Source organism: Tenrec ecaudatus, chromosome Y (assembly GCF_050624435.1).
Source record: "Tenrec ecaudatus isolate mTenEca1 chromosome Y, mTenEca1.hap1, whole genome shotgun sequence".
Lineage (NCBI taxonomy): Eukaryota > Metazoa > Chordata > Mammalia > Afrosoricida > Tenrecidae > Tenrec > Tenrec ecaudatus.
In genome coordinates, this window is record NC_134549.1 from 6,750,624 (window position 1) to 6,777,961 (window position 27,338).

The following is a 27,338-nucleotide window of genomic DNA, read 5'->3' on the forward strand; positions in this document are numbered from 1 at the left end:
GAGGTTGGTGTTGGGAGGGAACTGAGAAGAGCTGATAACAAAGGGCACAAGTAGAAAGACAATGTGCTGAAAGTGCTGAGAGCAACATCATTTTCTCTCCCATATGTAAGTCCTCTTTATATTTGTGCTACATCTGGACCTTTCATCAGACCTGCTGGTCTTTGAATTTCAGTAAGTAATCAGCATAAAACCTACATAGCTTTGATTCATCCACCTCCACTTGGCTGCCCTTGATGCAAAATCCTAGTGGCAACTTGACTCATGAGAGAAATATGATCTGAATCTGAGCCCCTACCCTAGACCTGGCCAACCAGAGCACTGTGAGACAGATCCTATGTTAGGAGCTGAGGGGGGAGGGGGACCCTGAGTTTAGAGAAAAAGGAACACACCCAGACTCCTGGCCATCCAGACGGGCTGCCCATAGAACTCTTCCCACCCCTGTTCGTGACATTCCTTGTTGGGGTTACAGAGATATGGCGAAGGCCATGTTTGAGGTCTGGCCCTTCATCTGCTTCCCCCTGGGGTCACTACTGAAGGGTAGTAAGTCTCCCAATAAAAACACGAGATGGGCTGGATATCTAGCTTTTCCACAATTTTGACCCCAGGAGAATCAACTCAAAATGCTGGATTTATGGATGAATATCATACTCAACTTCCAGACTGTGTGGGCAGGAACCCAGGCTAGTGTCTCTGTGAACCTTGTCAGAAGTGTTAGAACTCACCCTGCCAAAAACTGAGATTCACAAGGGGGACAAATTCATGTCACTGGGGCAACATCAGCACCAGACCATGTGCAAATACTTTCAAAGGGAAGTCCCAGATGAATTCATCACTTTCATCATTGAAAGGGTCAAGCGGAGGAAATATCTGCTATGCCTGTGCTGAGGCAAGGTGGAATATGTTGGGGATGTACCACGACTTCCTATTATTGGGATGATCCTGGAAATGGTCCCTCTGGATTCTGTAAAGGTGGTAGCAGTGCATGGCAGATGAGAGCAGTACCACCTAAATTGGTTAGCACCTCACCTGTACCAGATGGTCCTCCTACATACACTCTTTCTCTCTGGATGCACCCTACATTGCACATTCCCAGAGGAGGATGTGAAGTTCTTAACCATTTCACCTCTTAGCTCCTAGTCTCAGTCAGCTCCAGCGCCTCATGATGAACTCCATCATTTTCTTCAATAACTACCTTCATCTGCTGCTCAGATGCTTGTAGACACCCTTGGAGACTTTCTGCCTTAGTAAATGCATGCTGTTGGACTATGACTTGACATACATATCCTTGCATCATTATACCAGCTACGTATCATCCCTGAATGTCAGTGCTGTACTCAGGGGTAGCCATAGTTATTTATTCCTCCTTGTGCTGCTGAACCGTGTCTCAGCCACCTTGGTTCAACTGGATTTCCCTGACTCTGGAATCTAGGATTCTGACTTCTGAGCCTTGCTATCTGCTCTGAGAGCCTGCTCTCAGCTGAGAGCTTTGAAGCTGTGTGGAAACGCAGTGTCCGTGGCTGTCCTAGAGGATCTGCTGGTTCATACTGTCCCAAGGTGTAAGTTTACCTTTCTACAGCTTCCCATCCCCTCTGCATTGTTGTGGGACACCAAAGAACTCTGCCCCAGGGTTCACTTGAAGAGGTGATGGGCGAACTGAAGCTGACCCTGCATCCCAACAGGCAACACTCGGTAGGATTTACTTGTAGACTGTGTTGCAAAGTTTGTGATGTAACCTGCTTTCATATGGACATTTAATGCAACCAGCCTCTTCGAGGTCATTTCAGTCCCACCTCCAGCTTCTGTATCTCAATGTTACTTTTGAAAGAGTAGTGTTTCCTATGTTAGTGAGGTTTTGATTGCGTTCATGAACATTAGATCACTCTTGCTATAGCTAATAGGGTGGTTGGTGGATATTTTTTCCTCTTTGTATAAGGATCCATCTTCCATAAAGTTGTGTGAGCAAAAAACCGGTTGTCACAAATTGCAAACTGAGATGACAAACCCATTGCCTCCTCACCCCAATTGTTCCTCATTAGGTGCTTTGAGGCAAAGCCAATCCCTATAGCCCCTAGGTCCAAGGAGACCCCAGTCAGGCTTGCACCACCAGATCACGTTCTCCTTTTTGAGCGCACCATGTCCATCCAGCTCATCGTAGGCCACACCTCACTACCATTGCCCCATTAATTACCCAAGAATGATGACCTTCCCCCAAGGTCGGGTCTCTCCTGATCATGTGTTCAAAGTGTGTAAGAGAGTCTGACCAACCACCCTTGCCTCTGAGGAGAACTCCGGTCATGCTTCTCACCCAAGACAGCCCTGCCTGCCCTTTTGGTAGTCCACAGAACTTCCAATATTCTTTGCTATTACCACAATTCTACTGCCTCGATTCTTCTTGGGTCATTATTTCATAATGCCCAACTCTCCCATGTGGAACAGGCGGTTGAAAATACCATACTTTTGCACTGACCACATCTCCTTTTCCCAATCATGTTTTGAATACATGACTATGGGCTAAAAAATTGCACTGTAAATATGAGGGCCTTATTTATGCTCCAGGGTGAGGGGACCAGTCCTGCCATGTAACGACGAAGACAGTGTCGAACGACGTCTGGCCCGGCTTCAGAGAAGTTGGACGGTGGGTGTTGGCTGCCCAAACCCACCCTTGATATTTATTTGGACTTGTTTGATTGGCCTTGCCATAATTATTTGGAGTGCTTTTGTGCAAGATTCTAAGAAAGTTTATCATCTGGTTTTTCCCTTTCTTTATCTTGGTTGCCGCATGGGTTTGGGGGCAGAATACGGCATCCCCCTCCAGGAAATAACCCAAAGTGAAATAGAGTTCCTGGTCCTGATGTATTTTATACGAGGTCTTACAATGAAAATGGCATAAGAAGAGTTAAAAAAGAAAGGTGTACAAGTTCCTTTTCATAGTTTAAGTTTTATGGAATGGTTAGAAAGAAGAGGGCCTCCGTGATGTTTGAAGTCCACTGAAGCAAAGCTACCTATTGTGAGGCAACTTGAAGTCCACTGAATCAAAGCTACCTATTGTGAGGCAACTCATACCATCTTACAAAAAGACTTCTGGGAGTTTGATTTATGGGAACTTAGTGGAAAAGTAAGAACAAGAAAAGAAAACCTTAGAGGAACAGCCTAAGAAACAACAGAAAGAACAGCCAAAATCTGTCAAGTAATTTTTGATAATGAGATGTATTAATGTTTTATTGATTTCTTAGTTAGAACAATGCGCCCTAGTTGGATGAAGTGTGCTCAGTTATTGTTAGAAGGTTTATGTCTATCACACTTGTATGAGAAAGTTTTAGCTTCAAGATGTATTAATTTTTATCCAAGAATCATGATGTGATTGATGTAACTTGTTACTGTCTTGTGGCCTGAGAATTGCCTTAAGTATGATCTCAGACCATATGCTTTAAGCCAAGAAAGAGAATATATAAGATGAATCTTTACATGAATAAAATTTGAACAGTCACCACAAGCTTTGAGTTATGTGATTTGTGTCGCCCACTCGTCGAAACCTTCCCATGTAGCGGGGGACCCGAACCCGCTGCGGCTGGACCGCGGCACAGGGAGAGGAGTCTAAGTAAGGTTCTCCACCATGAAATAATCAGGTCCGCAAGGCAGAATTGGGATCATTACAATTGGAAGGGGAGGAAGCGTTCAAAAACTAGAGGAAAGTTTTGAGTTTCATTGTTGCTACACTGACCCCTGGGAGACTCATCTCCTCCCCACCACCCCTATGCAAGGGATGTCCAGCTGTCTACAGATGGGTATTGGGTCCCCATTACGCACTCCCCCTCATTCACGGTGAAGTGATTTTCCCCCATGCCTTGGTTGTTTGAGACTTGGTCCCCTCAGCCCTTCATGATCACACATATTGGTGTGCTGCTTCCGTGTGGGCTTTGTTGCTTCTGGATTAGATGACCGCTAGTTTACTTTCAAGCCTTTAAGTCCCCGGACGCTGTATCTCTCAATAGCCAGGCACCATCAGCCTTCTTCACCACACTTGCTTATGCACTCATTTGTGTTCAGCATTTACGTGAGGAAGGTGATCACAAAATGACTCTTTTTTGTTCCTTGGTGTCTGCTACCTGGTCCATTCAACACCTTGTATTCACTTAGGCTGTGTGCTTCTTCTCTGTGGGCTTTGTTGCTTCCGAGCTAGATGGCTGCTTGTTTGACTTCAAGCCTTTAAGACCCCAGATGCTGTATCTTTTTTATAGCCGGGCACCATCAGCTTTCTTCACCATGTTTGCTTATACACACGTCTGTCTTCAGTAAACATGTCGGAGAGGTAGGTATCATGGAATGACCGTTTAGCTGGTTAGGTGCTAGTTTATTGAGGAAGTGTGCATGAGGAGGCCCAATGTCCACTTGCTACCCTATTACTGAACCTAAAAATATACGCACATAGGTCTATTTCCCACATAATCATAAATATATTTACATATGTACATGTCTGTATTTAGGCTTCTCTGTATGCCCTTTGCCTCCTACTCCTTTCCCCTATTTCTTTACGCCTTCCTCCCGTCCCACTAGCACGCTCAGCATTCATTCTCCTTTCAATAATTCCTCTCAGTTACCTTGCCCTTGGTCACTTCCTACCAGTCCTCCCATCCCCTCCCTCCACTGGTTTTGAACCACTCATTGTTCCCTTGTCCCTGTGTTGGCCAACACCTCCTCCCTACCCCAACCTCCCACTTAATCATGTCCCTCTGGGACCTTTGGTCTGGTTATTCTCTCATTGTGGAGCCATCTTATCTAGGTGGATCTGCGGATATAGTAATATGTGCATACAAATGCAGATGCGCCCAAGTGGCACATAAGAACATGGCATCAGAAGCATCAACACCAACACGCTGATAGACAAAAGAGCCACTAACATACAAAATTTACAAGAGAAAAAAGACAAAACGCAAAGATAGCAAAAAAGCAAAAAAAAATTTTTTTAAATATGTTAGTAGTTCGAGGTCTGTTTGTTGGCCGTTAGGAATGTGTTCTGGATGAGCTGTGTGGGGTGGTACGTCCTGGCCCCAAAGTCCATCCTTTATACTCCCTCGGGATCTCTGTGCTCTGCTTCCCCCACTGCTCCATTGGGTAACCCCATTGTTTGCCTCAGTGTGCTGGGGTAGGCTCAGTTGCACATCCCCCACTGTGTCTCAATTGCTGTCCCGTTGATGGCCATGGGTTGGTGCAGGATGTCACATCTCGCAGTGTAGCCAGCTGTATGGTCCTCTCTGTAGGCTGGGCCCTTGGAGCCGGCCTATCATCTTCTGAGCTTTGTGGACCCAGGTGTACTCCACTCCGTCCTTCCTCCTTCCTTTGTTTCAGCTTCCTTCTGGGTGTAGTGTGGCGTGTCAGTTCATTTCCCACACCAGACGATCATTTTCATTTTCTGTGGTACTCCCTTAGAATGTGGGGGTTGAGCGAATTCTGGATTTGGCCAGCATATGTTCCAGTCTCTGTGTATATTCCTCCGTACTTTATGTTGCAATCCTTGTTTGGTGTGTCACATGACTGGTCCATATGCATGTTTTAGTTCTGTGGGGACACAACTAATACTCTCGCCTGGGTGTGTTAGTGTCCTGTTTTCCCCCATACAATCCATTTGGATTCTCTCCATTCCGGTTATCTCTCCCCCTGCTCCACTTTCATTTCTCCTTCTTTATGCTGGGTATCATGTGCCTCCCAAAGTTTGGTCTGCCCTCCCTCCAACTATTTTTGCTTCCCCCCGTTTATTGAGAGATAGGTGTTTCTTCTATTTCTGTCATGCTGATTTTACTTACCTCAGGAGACTCATGTTATACCTGTCCCTTTGAGTCTGGCTTACCTCACTTAACATAATTCCTTCCAGCTCTTCCCATAAAATAATGTGTTTCATGTGCTCATCCGTGCTTTTCAGTGCTACATAGGACTCCGTTGTGTGGATGTGCCAAAATTTACTAATCCACTCATCTATCGATGGAAACTTAGGCTGTTTCCAAGCCTTTGTGATTGTGAATTGTGCCACAATAAACCTTGGAGGGCATATGACTGGTCTTGTTTTATTTGATGCTTCCATTGGGTATATGCCCAGTAAAAAGATGGTTGGGTCATAAGGTAGATAAATTTCAATTTTCTTTAAGTATCGCCAGGTTGCTTTCCTCAGTGGCTGTACAAATCTATACAACCACCAGCAGTGGGAGGGGGGTTCCTATTTCACCACAGCCCCTCCAACACTTGCTCTCTGATTTGCTGATCTGGGCTAGCCTCAGGGGTGTTAGATGGTATCTCATGGTTGTTTAGATTTGCTTGTCTCTTATGGCTAGGGCCTTCGAACACTTTCTCATATGCTTATTGTGCATATGGGTCTCCTTTCTAGGGAAAGTTCTTTTCAGTTCTTTTGCCCATTCCTTCGGGGGTTAACTGTTTTCCACTTTTTGCAGGTCATGATGTTTTGTAGATTTTAGTAATGAGACCTTTGTCCGATGTGTCTACTAAAAATCTCTCAGTCTGTGGGTTTTCTTGTCACCCTCTTGGTGAAGGCTATCGAGGTGCACACGTGCTTTATTCTTATTAGATCCCTTTTGTCGATTTCCAGTTCACTTGTGTGTGTACCCTTCCCTATTGCAGTGAGCCTATGAGCTCCCTGGGTCAGTGTTCTAAGGTTAGTCCCGATTCCCTCCTAAATGATCCTGATGGTTTAGTGTTCAACTTCTAGGTCTGTGATCCACCTTGAGTTATTACTTGTGCATGGGGTGAGGTAAACGTCTTGTTTCATCTTTCCACATGTGGATATACATTGTTTCCAGCACCACTTGTTAAATAGGGCACCCGCTTCCAACTTGATGTTTTGGGGACCCTTGCCAAAGATCAGTTGTGTATATGTTGATTATTTTACTCCTGGACTTTCAATTCTTTTCCTCTGGTCTGAGCATCTGTCGTTGTGTAGGGCGAGTCCTCCATCTGTATCCTTCTTCTTGAGGAGTTCTCTGCTAATTCTGGGTTTCTTTCCTCTCCAAATGAAATTGGTGATCAGTTTTTACAAATCTTTGAAGAAGGTTGATGGTATTCGACTTAGTGTAGCCTTGAGCTTGTACGGTGCTTCAGGTAAGACTGTCATCTTTACTATATTTAACCTATCAATCCATGAGCAGTGGAGGGTCATCCATTTGTGGAGGTTGCTTTTGGTTTCCTATAATAGGGTTTTATAATTATGATTTAGGGTTTTTGTTAAATATATTCGTAGGTATTTCAGTTTGTTCTTAGCTACTGTGAAGGGCACTTCCCTCTTAATCGCCTCTTCCATGGCCCTGTCCAATGTGTATAGAAATCATACCGACTTCTGTTTATTGATCTTGTATCCTGCTACTCTTCCGTATTCCTCTATGGCTGTAAGTACTCCAGCTGTGGAGCTTTTGGGGTCTTCAATGTACAGGATCCTGTCATCTGAAATAGCGATAGTTTCACCTCCTCCTGTCCCATTTGAATCCCTTTGATGTCCTTCCGCTGTCTTATGTTGTTAGCCAGAACCTCCAAAATGATATTGAATAGAAGTGGGGACAGGGGGCATCCTTGTCTTGTACCCTTTTTCAGTGGGATTGTTCTTGTCTTTTCTCCATTGACTATGATGTTGACCTTTGGTCTTTCATAGATCGCTTATATGAGCTTGAGGAACTTGCCTTCCAGTCCTGTCTTCCTGAGTGTCTTGATTAGGAATGGGTGCTGTATGTTGTCAAATGCTTTTTCTGCATCTATAGATATTATCATATGGATTTTATCCCTTTTCTTCTCGATGTGGTGTATGATATTGATGGATTTTCGGATGTTAAACCATCCCTGCATTGCTGGGATGGAGCCTACCTGGTCGTGGTGGGTGATATGCTTTATATACTTTTGTATTATATTGGCCAATATATTGTTAAGGATTTTTCATCTATGTTCATTAGAGATATTGGTCTATAATTCTCTATACCTGTGGGGTATTTGTCCTATTTGGGTATCAAAGTAATGCTGGCTTCGTAAAATGAGTTTGGGAGCTTGCCGTCCTCTTCTATGTTATGGAATACTTTGTGGAGTATCGGTGTCAGCTCTTCACTGAATGTTTGGTAAAATTCTATTGTGAAGCCATCTGGCCCTGGGGTCTTTTTCCTTGGTAGGTTTTTGATGACCCTCCCTATGGGTTTTTTGAGGTTCTTGATCTCTGTCTGAGATAATCTAGGAAGAAGTTGTTTTTCCAAATATTTATCCATGTCTTCCAGGTTTCTGAATACATGAGAATTCAAACCTTCATATTACTTTGTAATTATCCTTTTTATCTCATTGGGGTCTGTTATTGCCCCTGATTCATCCCTCATCCTGGCTATTGATGCTTGCTCCTTTTTATCTTTGGTAAGCTTTTCCAGAGGACTGTCAATTTTGTGGATTCTTTTGTAAAACCAGCTTCTAGCTGCGTTTATCTTTTGCATTGTTTTCTTGTCTTCTCACAGGTTTAACTCCGCGCTGATTTTTATTATTTCTTTTCTCTTGCTATTGGAGGGGTTGTTCTGTTGACTCTGTTTAGTTTTTGGAGGTTTTGTGTGAACGTATCTGTCAAACACCTTTCTTCTTTGTTCCTATATGCATTTTACGATATCAAGGTACCTCTGACAACTGCCTTTGCAGTGTCTCATAAGTTTTGATACGTTGTTTGCTCATTCTCGTTAGTTTCTAGAAACTTCCTATTATACTCTCTGTTCTGGGCCTGTACCCATTCATGTCGCAGGAGATTGTTGTTCATTCTCCACTTGGATGCACTTGATTTTCTGGATGCCCTCTTATTAATCTCCAGGTTTATGGCATGGTGGTCTGAGAAAGTTGTCTGGATAATATCTATGTGTTTGAATTTACTCAGGCTAGTCTTGTGTCCTACCATGTGGTCTATTCTTGAAAAAGATCCATGAGGATTTGAAAAGAATGTAAAACGCTTTGTTTTAAGATGAAAAGCTCTATACATGTCTATCAGGCCCTGTTACCTAATTACATTGTTTATCTCTCTGGCCTCTTTGTTGAAGTTCTTTCCCAGTGAGCTGTCTTTCCCAATAGTGGAGTGTTAAAGTCACCCACTATGATTGTTGATTCCTTGATTTCGTCTGTCTTTTGTTTGACAAAATTCGCCACACCATTATTAGAAGTTTAAATATTCAATATGCTAAGTGCTTCCTGGTTTACTGGACTTTTGAGCATTATGTAGTGTCCCTCTTTGTCTCCTTTTATGGTTTGGATCTTGAGGTCCATTTCGTTGGAGATTAAGATAGCCATTCCTGCCTTTTTGGAGATACCATTTGATTGGTAGACTTTCTTCCAGACCTTTATTCTTAGCATATTCTTGTCTGTGCGCTTAAGATGTGTCTCTTGCAGGCAGCGGATTGATGGATTATGTTTTCTAAGCCAGTCCTCCAGCCTCTTTCTTTTAATGTACGAATTGAGTCCATTGGAATTCAGAGTAATTATTACTATCTCTGGATACATAGTTGCCATACCCTGTTTTGTGTTTTGGCTCTTTACCTATCTCCCTTCATATTAGTGTGCTGTGTTTGCATGGAGAGTTTCTATCATGTCCTCTTTTCCATCTGAGGCCCTGGTGTCCTGGTAATTGTTGCTGGCATGTTGGCTTCCAAATGGAGATGGGCTATATGGTGGTCTCCTGTTTGTTCTAAGTGGAGCTTGATCCTCTGGCCATAGTGAGTCAGCAAGTAAGTTCCGCAAGGTGGAGTGACTTGCAGCATATTGTTTGTATTCTTCCTTGTCCTGAAAGACCCTTTTCTTACCCTCTATCTTAATGGATAACATGGCAGGGTACAGGATTCTGCTTTTTGACGATGTTGCTCCATTCTCTCGTCATCATGTTATCTGCTGATAAGTCTGCGCGTATTCTTACCTGCTCTCCTTTGTATGTGACTGTCTTCCTTTCTCTTGCTGCTCATAAAATTCTATATTTTTCCTCTAATTTGGATATTTTTACTATTATATGTCTTGGCATGTTCTTCTTGGGTCTTAGTTTAGCTTGCGTCCTTTCTGCTTCCTGTATGAGTGTCTAATTCTCCCTTGTTCGGATGGGAACATTTTCTTCCAGAAATACCTTTGCTATCATGGCTGTCTAGTTGGGTGTTCTGTTGTGCTCTGTTAGACTGATTATTCGAATGTTATTCCTCTTCATAGCATGTGTCATTGATCTCAGGCTGTCTTCTGTGTTGTTGTTTTTTAATTTTCCTATCTGACTGTTTTTCTTGCTTGCTAAGTTCTGTTTGAGTGTCCTCGAGTTCACTGATATGGTTCTCTTCCTCCTCAAGCATAAACGTACCTTCTGTGACATTGTGTGTGGCTTCTGCTACCTCCTCTGTTAGCTTCTGCAGTCCCCTTTGATGGGTAGATTTCATTCCCTCTATCGTGGACTTCATCCACTCTATTGTGCATTTTATCCTCTCTATCATTGCATCCTTATTCTGGGTTGCTTCCCTTAGCTCCTATATAACTGCGAGCAGAGTTCTGAAGATTTCCTTCTGTGGCAGATCTATATCTGTTTCTCCTATGAGAGACGTTAGGTCTGTTACTTTGTCTCATTTCTCTGGTTTTTTTTTTTGGGGGGGGGCGGTTGGGAGTGATGTGGTCTGTTGATTTTTCCTTGATCCTTTCATAGGCCCCATGCTTCTGGGAGACCAGGGTACCCTGATCAGTGTTACTGTTAAGGATTCTTTCAGGAAATAGCCTATGACCTACTCTAATGGTGGTTCAGGCTATTGTGTAGGCCGAGTCCCCCAACGGCTTGGTGACCAGCAGCGGTTTCAGCAGCTGGAGTGGGGGCTGGAGACTCAGTGAGTGCCCTCAGGCTGTTTTGACCTGGTTTGACAGGGTACCCTTAGCAGCCTCCTTTTTTTTGGTTTAGTAATAAAAAAGAATTTAAGAGATTAACAAGTACAAAATAGTTTTTAACAAAATACTGGGCAGAAGAAGAAAAAATGGATAGAGAAAGAAGGAAATGTATAAAAGAGGTACAAGCAGTGATATTAATAGAGGTTGAAGGAGAAGAAGAGTGGGAAGGAGAACCTATAGAAAAGGGACAGAAGAGAAATACTAGCAATAATGGAAAAGTAGGAAAAAAGGAGAGAGAAAATAGAGCACAGAAAGTAAAAGATAAAAACCAATGCTAGATAGAGGATGTATAAATGTGTATATCTAAAAATGTCCCCCTTCTTTTCCCTCTAAGCTCTGGTGATGACTAATAAACCGCGGAGTTGGGTGAGGCCTCACTGTCCCGGGACGAGGTGCTGATCTGGGCTCCAAGCCAGGCTATGTGGAGTCGGGGAAAATGCTCTTCAGATCTGCAGGCCTGTAGAGTTTAGCCTGTGGGTGGAGGCTACACAGGTGGGAGCAGCTTCCTATGGATGGGCCTCTTGTACCAGATGGAAAGTGCTAGCGCCTATAAGGATACTGAGAGGGGGCACAGACCACAGCACCCGTCAGGGAAGGGCTGTGCCAGGCTTAGGAGCTGGTGCTGGGAATCCCACAGGGCCCCTTGCTGGTGAGAGCCAGCTGGAAAACACAGATGGCTCCTGCAGGGACTGCAAAGCTGTGTCCCAGGCTCCCCAGCAGGGGGAATATTTATTGCTTAATCTCCCAGGACTGTGAGCAGGCAGGAAGGCTCCGCAGCGACGTGGTCAGTTACCCAAAGCTTGGATGAATGGGAGAGGGACATGTGCCCCAGGGCAGATCTCTCTCCTAGTGGGATCCCACGAGTGGGCAGCTGCTGAGGGGATGGTGCGACCTGCTGCGTGTGTCCAGGAAGGGCAGGCAAGTGACTCTGGTCTGGGGATGGAGCTGAGAATAGTCACCAGGGTAAAGGCGGCAACCTAGGGACTGGAGATGTCCCACGAATCCGGTCCTGTATCACCCAGGCCCCAGCTCATGACAAATACGTCAGGTGGGGCTGGGATGCTGTCCCAGTGGTATATTTCACTCAGCAGACTCCTGCCACTCAGCAACCTGGACACCCAACTCGCTTTGTTTGGAAGAGCTCTCAGAGTTTGCAGGTTCCCCAGTTGGCCATCTTTTCTCCCAGTCTGTGTTTGTTTTTCTAGAGTGCATGTTTCTACATGTAAGTTTCTGGGTGAGATGGATTCAGTTCTCTGGGGATTTCCATTTGGCAGCCTTTTCAGTCCCAGTCAGAGGCAAAAATAGCCTTTCTAGGGCCTCATATTTCCATCTGGACACTTCTCTGGACTCAAATATGCCCTCAGGCTGATGACTCCATGATGGGCAGATCAGATAGAAGGTCCATGGAGGATAAATTTTAGGGAAAGGTGACTTCTCTAGTTCAAAGACCTGCAGTTATTGAGGCATTAATCTAGCTCAAAGCCAGAGAGTTTCATAGAATCCTTATCCATGGGGATAATATGTCCATGAGGAAACTACCTCCCAACACATAGGCTTCCACAGTCGATCTCACCCTGGACCTGATGTTATGATACCCAGCCTCATCACCAAAGGCTGCCCATCCAAACTGCCCAAACCCTGGGAACCCTGGGACAGACATGTTGACCCATGACACTTGGCAACCCTTCCACATGTCTCAATGTGCGACAAAGCCATGTGTTCATGACACTAAAAGACATTTTGTAAAGGAGTGCAGAGTGTAGGTTTTAAACATTCGATTAGTTGCATGGATTCATCAAAAGTAATCTCAGGTATACAATATAGTTTTGTCCTTTAGATAAATATATGTTTGGATATATATATTTTTGGATATATATATGTGTTTGGATATTTATATGTGTGTATGTATATATATTGTGTGTGTATGTATATATGTTTACTCAATCTCTATAGTACAGCCCCTACCATAAAGGTGGTTCCAGCACCTAGGGACTCTACACAACAGGGGGTAAATATCCCTCTAGTCTGATGAGACTGCAAATTCTCCTGATGGGCTCCAATTTTCCCTTGGGGTGGTTGATCAGATAGAATTGCTGGCCTTGTGCCTAGACAATCTCAAAAGCACAAATATTATATGAGACTACTTTGTGAGGGCAAACACCAAGTCAAATGCGTCTTCTCTGGTCATGGAATCATTTACCTGTACTCCCATGCAATGTTGTGGTACTCGGCCTAATACTTATGAACTCTCTTTTTTGTCCCTGTGAAAATCTATTTTCTCACGGGCAGACCCAAGTCAGATGGGCTCAGTGAGTGTGAGAGGACCAAACAAGTCCTTCCATATAACATTTCCAAATGTTCACCACAAATCAATAGACGTTTCCTCCATGGTATTCAGTGAACTCCAGTGGAAAGAGGGGAAAAGAAGGGGCATGCGAGGTCTTGATTAAAATAATTGTGTAGACATAATCCATGGAAGCATCTAGCCTGTATTACATTTCTAATAGGCATAATCGACACAATATTCACTCTGCCATTGTCAAACCAAGTCTGCTACTATAGTCTTGTTGATATAAAATTCACATGCCACATCCCTCCATCGTTAAAAGAGTTGCATATATTTCATCACCACCTGTTCTAATGCTCCGTCTTCAACATACTGTTTTCTCTCCCATTCCCTTTATCCTCTCCACCCGTCACTGATCATACCATTGATTGTGTCTGCACATCCACTCCTTCTGTGCTCCATAAACTGGAATACCTGACAGAACCACAAAAAAAACAAAAGAGAAGAAAATAATAATATCAACAAACAATAAAGATAGAGAGTGCGTGGGAAACTTCCACCAACAATATTAAAATGCTAGAGCATATATTTCTACCATGGAACAATTGAGAATGATTTAAGTCTGGTGGAGACTGAGGTCGGTTCCACAAGAAACTCAACAGATGCACCATAATCCAGTTCAAAATAATCTCTATTTCATAACCAACCTGTTAATTTCCCTTTCCTGTGGTCAGAGGGGATCTTCCAGAGCTTCATCTGACCAGATAATTTCTAGATGGAGTTTGGTTTACCACTGTGCTCCATATTCTTGTACAAATTGAATATTCCCAATTTAATCTCTGATACTTCTTCCCTTCATATTTAAATTTTCTTATCGTCATCTATGCATCACATATGCTAGTGTACCTCATCCATGTCAATTTAGTTGACACCATACTTATGTGACTGCTTGTTTCAATCCAAGCTCCACACTATTCCTATTGATAGTTCGGAATCATTTGCTGTTTTCCACACACTTATCATCAGTGTTCTTCATGGAGACACTTACTGAGGAAGGCCATGCTATAGGAACTCACTGTTGTTGGATTATGACCTGAGTAAGTGGGCACCGAAAATCTTCTGCTAGTCCACTGAATATGAAGGACCCTGGTTTAACTCAGTGGTCCTGTTAACATTTTTGTGAGAAATGATAAAAACAAACAACGCAACAAGCAAAACAAACAAGGCAAAACCAAGCCAAAGCAAAATCAAAACATTGTCACTCATCCTCCTGGTATTATGAGGCAAGTTGCTGCTTTGTATACATTAAATTCTTAAATGACTGAGCTTTACATATATTGAACAAGGGAGTGGGGTCTGAGAGAAAATTTCCTGTTCTTTATCACAAGGGTAGATCCTTGTCTCTGAGATCCATAAATGTCAGATCAATACGAGGTGAGTATTGAAACATTAAGTATATGGTTATTCTGGGTCCCGTGTCATTGGATTAAGCCGTGTGCCACATCTTGGGATACAACAACTGATATTTCAGTCCTTAGTCCAAAGGCTACAGGTAGTTTTCAGGTAGGGACCAGTTTGTTCACTGGAACATCAAGGCTAAATTTTAGATTGTCATAGGAATCAGTACATGGAGTGGTTCAGTGAAGTTTGTACAAAAAACTTACTCAAATTATCTACCAAGGACCATAGAATGGGGTTTACTCTCCCCTTAGGTCCCAAGAGTTGCTGTTTAGCAGCCCTTCTCTTTGTAAGGGTGCTCCTCCCCATTTACCCCCTTTCATATCCACCAACACATATAAATGCCTGCTCTGAAATCTACAAGCTCCCTTGCCTGATCTGAACTTCTTTTGTCCATGAGTATTCTCCTCTCATCTCCGTGGAGGGCCTGTTGATTTTACCACAGTCTTGTCTTAAAGTTGTATGGCATCAAGAGGATGATCTTCTCTGCTTTCCATTCTCCCAGAGGAGCCACCCCACATGAAGTGAAGTTTCATTACAGGTGGTCTTACAAAGTGAGTATAAGGGTGTGGATGTAAGGTTCATGCTTTTAAGCTGATTTTGTACCCTTCTGTTTAGGGATTAGTGTCTAAGATCTGTCCAATTAGTGTTTCTCCTGATAGGAGTGGATTTCTACAATATAAATCCCTGTGATGAACTGATTGCACACAGCATAATGGGTTTTAGGACTTTCCACGTCATTTTACATGCCATGCTGTCTTTTTTTTTTTTTTTTTTTTGAATCATAGAATCCCATGTGCATATGTACCATAATTTTCTTATCCATTCTACCACGGTTCGCCTGTCCCAGTTTTTTTTGCTATTGTGAGCTGTGCTGCATTGAACTTGGGAGAGCATGCATCCACTCATGTAGTCCTCTTATTTCTGTGGGGTGTGCGCCTAATTGTATTCCCTCATCTTATGGGATTTCAATTTCCAGTTGATTTATGCCTTGCCCTATTGTTTTCCATTTCCTATATATTCTCGAAGTGACTTGAATTGGTGTCATGGTACATAATGAGTGATGGTCTGTGTTGTTTTTCATTGGGGCTGGGCAAGGATTCTCATGGAGTCTGGAAAATATGAGGATGTCAGCACAGATGATAAGGTTTCCTGTGATGTAAACCATTTCATGAAGAGACTTGTGGTCTGCATCCCATTAGTGGGAGGCATTTTCCTAGTGGGTTTGATTTTGTCTATGTAAACAGAAGCTGTCTGCAAGTTCTGGAATTTGTTGTCAGATCAGTGTCCTCATCTGACCTGTCGTTCTTCAAAGTGGTGAAAGGACCCTGCATATTCCCTATGTTGCTTAGATACATCAATCCTACCTGTGAGGAAGCAGCTATCCATCTGCTCTAGCCATCTTTGTTTCACCAGCCCCTGGACCAACATGAGTCTGGAGAACAGTCCAGAGTGAAATGTGAGACTTGTCAGCCTCTACAACAGTTAGTGGAAGCAGAGTGTATCATGAAAACTCTATAAATAGTTCTGAGGAGCTAATGAAGGAGGGGCCCATGTTTGGAGGGCTGGGGCCTATAGCTTGTGTCTCCTGGATGTCTGAGAAGACCCATGTTACCATCCCCAAGTCTTGATTCTTCTGGAAGTAGATTGTTCATCATGAGCAGCACGAATTTACCCAGGTTCCTGGACCTGGCCATCCAAAGTGTATTGTAGAATGAAGCCCCCGCCCTTCTCTCTGGAGTGGCTGCCTGTACACCTCTCCCAAACTTGTTCAAGGAAGCTATTGTATGGAAACACAGATAGACAGTGAAAGCTATGTTGGTGTCCTGGACCTGCACCTGTCTGGGTGTTCTCACTAGGACATCTTTAAGGCTGTTCTTAAAGGTCTTAATATCCTGCTTGTCAGGAAGATTCCACATTCAAGATGCAAACCTAAAGTGCTGGATTTAGGCTCAACACGGAAAGCAACTCTAGAATGTGTGGGCTGGAACCTGATCCATTGCCTCTGTGGCCTCATCAGATGTTCCACTGGCCACCCAACCTAGCACTAAGATTCAAAAGGTAAAGTTCCAGAGCAGGTAAGTATTCCAAAGCCTCAGCTCTGGCTTCCATAGACGTGCTCACAGACCTGTGTTTTCAGAAAAGCATCCCAGATGAATTGTTCACCTTCTTCATTGAAAGGGTCAAGCAGAGAAAGGTCCTGCCACCCTGTGCTGTAGGAAGGTGGCATTTCTAGGTGGTCTAACACACCCTCCCATTATTGAGGAGATCCTGAATGGGGCCTATTTGGGCTGGGTCCAGACCATGCAGTCGCCTCCCCTAACTCTCCCAAAGTTGACCTTCTGGACTGTTTAGCCCCTTCCCCCAACCTCTGAAGACCAGACCTGGATTGTACAGTCCCTGTCCCCAGCATTACAAGGAGATTATCTCTCAAGGCTGAGTCTGTACAGCCTCTTCCCTCAGTGTTCCAGGATGATTTAGTCACAGTCCACATCCTGACTCAGACCCTGCAACAGCAGCCCCAGAATGCCTTACAGTACATATGTCCTTGATTCAAGCTCTATATATGTCCTACTGCCTCACTGCCAGACACAATTTCCTTGACCTAAGTGATTGGTTCTCAGACCCACCTGGGGCTCACGATGCACCCCATTCCTTACCTGCTCTCCATTCTCTCCCGGAAGTTTTTTTTTTTTCTGCTTCAATAACATCATTCTCAAATTCACATTCCTGGCTAAATCCAATCTCTGTTCCACATCTCCAACCTCTTATCTTGGTGGGGAAAGACCCGGAACTGACAGGAGGGTCCTCTTTATTACCCTGGCTTCCTTTGCTGGTATACAGCTCCATGCTCTTTTTCAACCTCTCATCTTGGTGCTGAAACACAAAAGGAATAAAAGGTGTCTGGATGTGCCCCCACCCACCCTTTGGCAATTGCGGCTCTCTGTCTCCTCCATCCCCCTTTCCCTTGAACCAGGAACTCTCAGCTGCCATCTGACAGATCTGCAAACGAGTAACTAGAAGTCACTGCACCTTCTGACTGGTCTAAAATTCAATGTCTTTCTGAACTTTTTCTACCAATATTGGTGTTTTTGTGCTGGCAATTCTATGGTGCCTGCTCTCAAACCTTTATTTAAGAACTTCATTCAGCCAGTCACAAAGCTAGAGCCCTCCCCCTCCATAACTTTCTGCAATGTTTTTCATTCTCACTGACCAAAGGTCCCTGTCTGCCAGTTAAAGCCTCAAGCCTGTCCCAGGTAACCTTCTTGCCTTGTGGATATGAGCACTCACCTGACCTTATGGAGTTCCAAAACAGCAGTGACTGAGCTGGAGGACAAGGAGACAATGTATCCCCCGGAAGTGTTTCACAGTGTCTGAAATCCACAGAGGCCAATCTATGTTGTCCTGGGCAATCGCCTTCAAGTGTAATCATTGGAGATCAGTGATTTTGGGGTGGTCCTCTGAGCTGTCTAAGGATAGTATAAAAGCAGCTAGGATATCGGTGTAGCTCTCATGCTATATATATTGTATTACAAGTGCTCTTGATTGCCATGGTCCCCACCAATCACTGCTCCTGTAGGCTCCCTGAACAACTCCTGCAGAGCCATACTGAACCATCCCGTGGAAGCTGTATTCCTGGACTTGACTTGCGCTGCCACATAATTCACTTCAGACCATTTAATGGCCAGTTTCCCAGGGGATAGTGATGTAATGCAACAGTTTGCACTTGCTGGAATAGTCCAACATTGCTCAGTTTGGTGTCCTGCCAAATCATGCAAGCGTGGCGATGTTTAAGTCTTTCCTCCTTAGGAGGCTTTGGGGATGTGGTCTATAGTGTTGACTGTATGTTCCCAAATTGATTGAGATATTCCATCAGGCACTGGCTGCTAATTGGTTAGGAACTTCATTCTCATACAAGAGGGCAAGCAGGTGGATAAAAAGCCCTTGGTTCTCCACTAGGCCGGTAGGTAGGAACCTTGAGTGAGTTGGGAATCTCAAGTCCGCAGTCAGCCCAGGGTCTTTTGGGAAGGGGGCCATTCAGGCAGGGAGTGAGTCTTCATGGGGCTTGCCAAATGGGGACAAAGTGCCCACTCAACACTTCAGTCGGTCAGCCATTGGCTTCAGTAGCCCAGCCTTGAAAGTTTAGTCTGGGGAAAGACCTGCAGAATCACCTTTGTCTACTGCATTCTTAGGCACCTGGAGGGAGCTCTGGGCACAGACACAAGGCTGGAACTAGGGACAGAAGACCACTGGGAATGCCTATGAAGTTTCTTGAATGGTTTGCTCGGCAGGGTTAAGAATGCACCCCGAAGCAGCACACTCTGTCACCAAGGTGATTTTGCATGAGGGAAATCGGAAGGTTCAAGTGTCCCTTCCTCAAAGTGGTAAGTGCAGCTTGAGGAAAGAAGCCAAGCCAAGGCCAGCCTCGCTGGGGTTGACCATCGGGCAGGCAGAAGCAGGTGGTAAAGAAGATGCGTCAGAGGGCTAGAGCCCAAGAGCATGGGGTACACAAGGAGGCCCGGAGCTGGCACTGAGTGGGGTACATGGGTGCTTCAGCTGTGACCATGCGCACAGGACTCCCTACCGACTGTGATCCCTAGAGTCGTGGGACCGCATTACGTGGCTGTTCGCTTGGGCCCAGAGCCTTATGGGCACAGCCTGCGGAATTGGCCGGGGCCAGAAGGCGGGCCTTCATGTCTTTACTCTGCGCCTGCCCTCTCCCGGCTGGTGATGGGGTCCCCTGATGGCAAAGACCACCATTAGGACAGTAGGCACAGGCTCCAAGGCTCAAAGGCACCTTCTGACCCATGAGCTCTCTGACCATCAAGGGCCTATGAGCCCGGGCCCCCTTAACGTAGATCTCTTTAAGTCCCAGCGCCCATGCAGGAACCTTTGATGGCGGGCGAAGCAGACATCGCGGACCGTTTTTGCGGGGCTACCTCAGTGAGCGGACGGTGGCCAAAAGGTTCCAGGGACCAAAACTTCCGTGGAAATCATTTTAGGCCATTAGCCTCTCTCCACCCTGCACTAGGCTTGCACCTTCGCCACAGCCTGTCGTCTCACTGCAAGGATACAGCAGCAGGTTCTGTGAAGAACCAATGACTGGTGTGGGGACCCCGGAGAGCCGAGGCCCACGAAAGCACCTGGAACCATCGTTCTCATTCAGGCTGCTGCTCAGAAGCTTCTTCTGTTCCCCAATGCGGGTCCAGAAGCGTTATGGGTGTGTGTGAACCCGACTGTTATGCTAGATGATGCCTTTATTGCCATTGAACCACCAGCTCTTGAGGTCAGACATCAGGCAGTATAGCAAAAAAGGAGCCACCAATCAGAAAGCTGGGATCAGATCCGCGAGGTCTCGGCCAGGAGTAGGATGGGATCCGGGATAGTGCCCAAGGGGATGCAGTTGGGGAGGGCACCCGTTGACCTGAAGGGCCCTCGCCGGGACATGGAAGGGACCTGTCCCTGCGTGAAATTGGTCTCTGGGAAGTATGCCCCTGATGTCCGGCTTTCAGAGCGCCCCCTTATGTTGTCAGGGGACTTTCCCTGATGAAAGTTGACTCTAGTCAATCTGTCCCCGGGTATGATGTGTGCAGTACCTCCCCTTTGTGACATCAGAGGACTATCCTTGCGTGAAAGGTGGCTCTGATAAATCTGTCCCCGGATGTATGGTACGTAGATCTGCCCCATTATAATGTCAGCGGACTTTACCTGCATGGACGGCAACTCTGTTCAAGGGTCTCTGTGTTTTCGGGATGAACCCACCAGTGCACAGACTAATGTGCCATCAATAGCAATACAAATATTAGGTTTCGATAAAATCATAAACTTGCACGAACCTGACCCATTGTGTGGACAAGACAGACCCACCAATAATCCCGGACTAGAAGGAACCTAGGATACCTTAAACGAAGCAGAAGGCTCTGATTGCACCAGTATCACCTGTTTACAAGGGTGCAAATTTCCTTGCCTGGTGAACCTGTTGAGTAAATACTCAGCTGGGCTTGTGTTCCTGAAAACAAGAATGAAACGAATGACTATTTTCGTCCCTTGTACCTCTCCATGTATATTTCAGTCTCTCTCTGTTCTGTCTCTCACTCTGTCTCTCTCTCTTTTTCTCTCTTTCTCTGTCTCTCTCTACTGTCAATCACTTTTTTCTCTCCAGGTTCCCTTCATCTTTAATTCGTGTCCCCCTTCTTCATCTTTTATACTTTAGGGTCAGAACCCTGGTCATTGTGCATTGCATGACTCACTTGACCCTATGGAGTTCCAAAACAGCAGTGACTGAGCTGGAGGACAAAGATACAATGTATCCCCCAAAGGGTTTCACAGTGTCTGAAATTCACAGAGGCCAATCTTTGTTGTCCTGGGCTATCACCTTCAAGTGGAATCATTGGAGATCAGTGAGTTTGGGGTGGTCCTCTGGCTGTCTTAGGATACTATCTAACCAGCTAGGATATCGGTGTAGCTCTCTTGCAATGCACATTGTATTACCAGTGCTCTGGATTGCCATGGTCCCCACGAATTCCTGCTCCTGTAAGTTCCCGGAACAACTCCTCCAGAACCATGCTGAACCATCCCGTGGAAGCTGTATTCCTGGACTTGACTTGCGCTGCCACATAATTCACTTCAGACCACTTTATGGCCAGTTTCCCAGGGGAAAGTGATGTAATGCAACAGTTTGCACTTACTGGAATTGTCCAACATTGCTCCGTTTGGTGTCCTGCCAAATCATGCAAGCCTGGCGATGTTTAAGTCTTTCCTCCTTAGGCTTTGGCGATATGGTCTATAGTGTTGACTGCATGCTCCCAAGTTGGTTGAGATATTCCAACAGGCACTGGCTTCTGATTGGTTAGAAACTTCGTTTCTCATGCAAGAGGGCAAGCAGGTGGATAAAAAGCACTTGGTTCTCTACCAGGCCGGTTGGTAAGAACATAGAGTGAATTGGGAATCTCAATTTCACAGTCAACAAGGGTCTTTTGGGAAGGGGGCCATGCAGGTGCGGAGTGAGTCTGCATCGGGCTTGCCAAATGGGGACAAGGTGCGCACTCAACAAATCGGTCGGTCAGCCATTGGCTGCAGAAGCCCATCCTTGGAAGTCTAGTCTGGGGAAAGACCTGCAGAAACACATTAGGCTACTGCATTCTGAGGCGGGCGGGGGGAGCTTTCTGGGCACAGACACAAGCCTGGAACTAGGGACAGAAGAGCACTGGGAATGCCCATAAGGTTTTTTGAATTATTTGCTCGGCACGGTGATGAATGCACCTCGAAACAGCACACTCTGTCTCAGGTGAGTTTGCATGAGCGAAGCCGAAAGGCTCAAAGGTCCCTTCCTCAAAGTGGTAAGTGCAACTTGTGGATAGCGTGCCATGCCAAGCGCCAGCCTCTCTGAGGTTGACCATCGGGTAAGCAGAAGCCGGTTGATAAGAATAGAAGCCGGAGGGCTAGAGGCCAAGAGCAAGTGGTCCCCAAGGAGGCCCGGCGCAGGCTCTGAGTGGGGTTTATAGGAGCTTTAGCTGTGGCTATGCGCACAGGACTCCCTACTGACCAGGATCTCTAGAGTCATGGCACAGCATTAGGAGACTGCTCGAGTGGGACCCGTACATGATGGGCGCGGCCTGCGGAATTATGCGGGGCCAGAGGCAAGTCTTCTTGTCTTTACTCTGCGCCTGCCTTCTCTTGGCCGGTGTTGGGGTCCCCTGATGGCAATGACCCCCATTTGGAAAGTAGGTAGAGGCTCCCAAGGCTCAAAGTGGCCTCCTAACCTATGAGCTCTCTGACCAGCAAGGGCCTATGAGGCTGTGGCCCCCTTCACTTGGATCTCTTGAAGTCCAAGCGCCTTTGATGGCGGGCGCGGCAGAAGCATGGACCACTTTCTGCGGGGCTAGCTCGGTGAGCAGAAGGTGGCCGAGAGGTTCTGGGGTCCAAACTGCCCTGGAAATCTCTTTTGGCCTTTAGCCTCTCCCCACCTGGCCCTAGGCCTGCACCTTCACCACAGCCTGTCGTCTCACTGCAAGGATACAGCAGAAGGTTCTGTGAAGAACCGGTGACTCTTGGGGGAGACCAGGAGAACCGAACCCCACGAAAGCACCCGGAAAAATCGTTCTCATTCAGGCTGCTGGTCGGAAGAATTTTCTGTTACCCATTGCGTGTCCAGATGCGTCATGGGTGTGTGTGAAACCGTTGCTAGGCCAGACAATGACTCTAATGCCTTAGAACCACCAGCACTTGAGGTCAAAGTTCAGGCAGTCGGGTAACAAAGGAGCATACAATCAGAATGCTGGAATAGGTTCCGCGAGGTTTAGGCAACAGTAGGATAGTATCCTGGTAAGTGTCAGGGGGATGCAGTTGGCGACGGCACCCGTTTACCCTAAGGGCCCTTGCCAGGACATAGAAAGGACCTGTCCCTGCGTGAAATAGATCTCTGAGAAGTATGCCCTGGATGTCCGGCTTTCAAAGCGCCCCCTTATGTTGTCAGAGGACTGTCCCTGCATGAAATTCAACTCTGGTCAGTTTCTCCCCGGATATGAGGTGTGAAGTACCCATTCTTTGTGACATCAGAGGACTATCCTTCCATGAAAGGTGGCACTGATAAATCTCTCCCCGGATGTATAGTTCATAGCTCTGCCCCATTATGATGTCTGCGGACTTTACCTGCATGGACGGCGATCTGTTCATGGGTCTCTGTGACTTCGGGATGAAACCACCAGTCCAAAGACAAACGTGCCATCGATAGCAATGCAAAGAGTAGGTTTCAATAAAATCATAAACCTGAACGAACCTGACCCATCGTGTGGAAGAGGCAGACCCACCAATAATCCTGGAGTTTGAAGGTACCTGGGATACCTCAAAGGAAGTAAAAGGCTCAGGATACGCCAGGATATCCTGTCCCACCAGTCAGCAATTTCTTTTAGTGGTGAACCTGCTGAGTGATGCTCAGCAGGACTTGAGTCCTGGAGCAGAAGAATGAAATGGATGATTTTTTCGTTCCTTTTACCTCTCCCTGTATTTTTATCTCTCTGTCTCTATCTCTGTCTTTTTCTCTTTCTCTTTCTCTCCTGTCTATCTGTTTTTTCTCTCCATCTTCCCTTCATCCTTTCGTTCATGCCCTCTTCTTCATATTTTATAATTTGAGTCGGTACCCTGGTCGTTGTGCATTGCTTGACTCACCTGATGCTAGGGAGTTCTAAACCAGCAGTGATTGAGCTGGGGAACAAGGATACATTATACACCCCACAAGGGTTTCACAGTATCTGGAATCCACAGGAGCAAATCTCTGTTGTCCTGGGCAATCTCCTTCAAGTACTCTTTAGAGATTGGTGAGTTTGGTTTAGCGTGGTCCTCTGCACTGTCTTAGGATATTATCTAACCGGCTAGGATATCGGTGTAGCTCTCTTTCTATGCATAATGTATTACCAGTGATCTTGATTTCCATGGTCCCCAGCAATTGTTGCTCCTGTAGGCTCCCGGACCAACTGCTGTAGAACCATACTGAACCATCCTGTGAAAGCTGTCTTCCTGGACTTGCCCTGCCACGTACACTCACACCAGACCCGTTTCTGGGCAACTTCCTGCGGGAAAGGGGTCTAATGCAACATTCTGCACTTGTTGGATTGTCCAACATTGCACAGTTTCATGTCCTGCCAATCTTGCAAGCTCTGAGGTGTTTGCGACGTTCCTCCTTAGACTTTGAGGATATGGTCTACTGTGTTGACTGTATGCTCCCTAGTTGATTGATATATTCCACCAAGCACTGGCTGGTAGTTTCTCAGGAACTTCATTTCTCATGCAAGTGGGCAGGCAGGTGGGTAAAAATCTCTTGGTGCTCCACTAGGTGGGTAGGTAAAAACCTAGAGTGTTTTGGGAATCTCAAGTCCGCAGACAGCCCAGGGTCTTTTGTGAAGGGGACCAGTCAGGCAGGGAGTGAATCTGTATCGGGTTTGTAAAACTGGACAAGGTGCCCACACAGCAATCAGTCGGTCAGCCATTGGTAGTAGTAGTCCAGGGCTTGATAGTCTAGTCGGGGGGGAAAGCCTTCAGGAGCACCTTTGTCGACTACGTTCTGAGGCCCGCGGAGCTAGAATTCTGGGCACAGACACAAGGCCGGAGCTAGGGACAGAAGAATACTGGGAATGCCTATGAGGTTTCTTGAATTGTTTGCTCAGCAGGGGGAAGAATGCACCCCGAAGCAGCTACTCTGTCACCCAGGTGATTTTTCATGAGGAAAGCGGAAAGGTTCAAGTGTCCCTTCCGCAAAATAATTAATGCAGCTTGTGTAAAGCATGCCAAGCCAAGCGCCAGCCTCGCTGACATCGACCAGCGGGCAGCCAGAAGCAGGTGAAAAGAAGAGGCGCCGGCGGGCAAGAGCCCAAGGGCATGGGGTCCCCAAGGAAGCCCGGAGCTGCCAGTGCATAGGGTACATGGGTGCTGCAGCCTGGGCCATGCGCACAAGACTCCCTGCAGAAGGGGATCCCCAGACCAATGGCACAGCATTAGGAGACTGCTCACTTGGGGCCATGGCATGATGGGCGGTGCCTTCGGAAAACGGGCGGGGACAGAAGGCAGGTCTTCCTGTCTTTACTCTCAGCCATCCCCTTCCTGGCCGTTGGTGGGTTCCCCTGATGGCAAGGACCCCCAGGTGGAGAGTAGGCACAAGCTCCAAAAACTCAAAGGAGTATCATGAACCATGAGCTCTGTGACCAGCAAGGGCCTATGAGGCCATGGCCCCCTTCATGTAGATTTCTTGAGGTCCCAGCTCCTATGCAGGGATATTTGGTAGTGGGCGCAGCAGAGTGAGCTGTTCGCTGGATTCGGCGCTACCACGTGGAGTGGACGGTGGCCTAAAGGTTCTGGGGTGCAAAGGAGTCATGGAAATCGCTTTTGGCCTTTGGCTTCTCCCCTCCCAGGCCTTGGCCTACACTTTGACCCCAGCCTGTCGTCTCTCTACAGGGGAACAGCAAAAGGCTCTGTGAAGAACCGTTGCCAGCTACTGGAGCCCTCGGAAAGCTGGGCCCCACGAAAGCATCCGGAACCATCATTCTCATTCATGCTGCTGGCGGGAAGGTTTTCCCCAACTCCACTGTTGGTCCAGATGCGTCATTGGTGTGTGAGAGAAAGACTGCTATGCCAGAAGACGATTTTAAGGCCCTAGAACCAGCAGCACTTGAGTTCTAACATCAGGCATCCTGGGAAACAAAGCAGCATGCCTATCAGAAAGCTGGAATCAGACCCGCCAGTCTCGGCCAAGTGTAGGATGGTATCTTGGGAAGTGCCCAGACGAGATGCAGCTAGGGAGGACAACCGTTGACCGGAAGAGCCCTCTCCGAGACATCGAAGGCATCTGTCCCTGTGTGAAATTGGTCTCTGAGCAGTATGCCCCCGGATGTCCGGCTTTCAGAGCGCCCCCTTATGTTGACAGAAGACTATCCCAGCATGAAAGGTGACTCTGGTCAATCTGTCCCCGGAAGTGAAGTATGCAGTACTTCCCTTTGTGACATCAGAGGACTTTCCTTGCATGAAAGGGGACTCTGATAAATCTGTCCCTGGATGTACAGTGCTTAGCTCTGCCCCATTATGATGTCAGTGGACTTTCCCTGCGTGGATGGTGACTCTGATCAAAGGTCTCTGCAATTTCGGAATGAAGCCACCAGTCCACAGACAATCGTGCCATCGATAGCAATACAAAGAGTAGGTTTCGATTAAATCAGAAACCTGAACGAACCTGACCCATTGTGTGGAAGATGCAGACCCACCATTAATCCTAGAAATTGAAGGTACCTGGGATACCTCAAAGGAAGTAGAATGCTCAGGATGCGCCCAGTCTCCTGTCCCACAGTAAGCAAATTTTTTGCTTGGTGAACCTGCTGAGTGGTGCTCAGCTGGGCTTGAGTTCCAGAGAAGAAGAATGAAACGGATGACTATTTTCATTTCTTGTACCTCTCCCTGTATCTTTCATCTCTGTCTCTCTCTCTCTGTGTCTATCTCTTTGTCTCTCTCTCTCTTTCTCTCTCTCTCTCTCTCTCTCTCTCTCTCTCTCTCTCTCTCTCTCTCTCTCTCTCTCTTTCTCTCTCTCTCTCCTGTCATTCTATTTTTTTCCTCCGTCTTCCCTTCATCCTTTTATTCATATCCCCTTTCTTCATCTTTTATAATTTTGGGTTGGAACCCTGGTCGTTGTGCATTGCTTGACTCATCTGATGTTAGGGAGTTCCAAACCAGCAGTGATTGAGCTGGAGAACAAGGATACATTGTACACCCTACAAGGGTTTCACAGTATCTGAAATCCACAGAGGCCAATCGCTGTTTTCCTGGGCAAACTCCTTCAAGTACTCTTTAGAGATTGGTGAGTTTGGTTTAGCGTGGTCCTCTGAACTGTCTTAGGATATTATCTAACCGGCTAGGATATGGGTGTAGCTCTCTTTCTATGCATACTGTATTACCAGTGCTCTTGATTGCCATGGTCCCAACAATTGCTGCTCCTGTAGGCTCCCGGACCAAATGCTCCAGAACCATGCTGAATCATCCCAGGAAAATTGTCTTCGAGGACTTGCCTAGCCACATACACTCACACCAGATCCGTTTCTGGCCAACTTCCTGCAGGAAAGTGGTGTAATACAACATTGTTCACTTGCTTGGATTGTCCAACTTTGCTCAGTTTCATGTCCTGCCAATCTTACAAGCTCTGAGGTGTTTG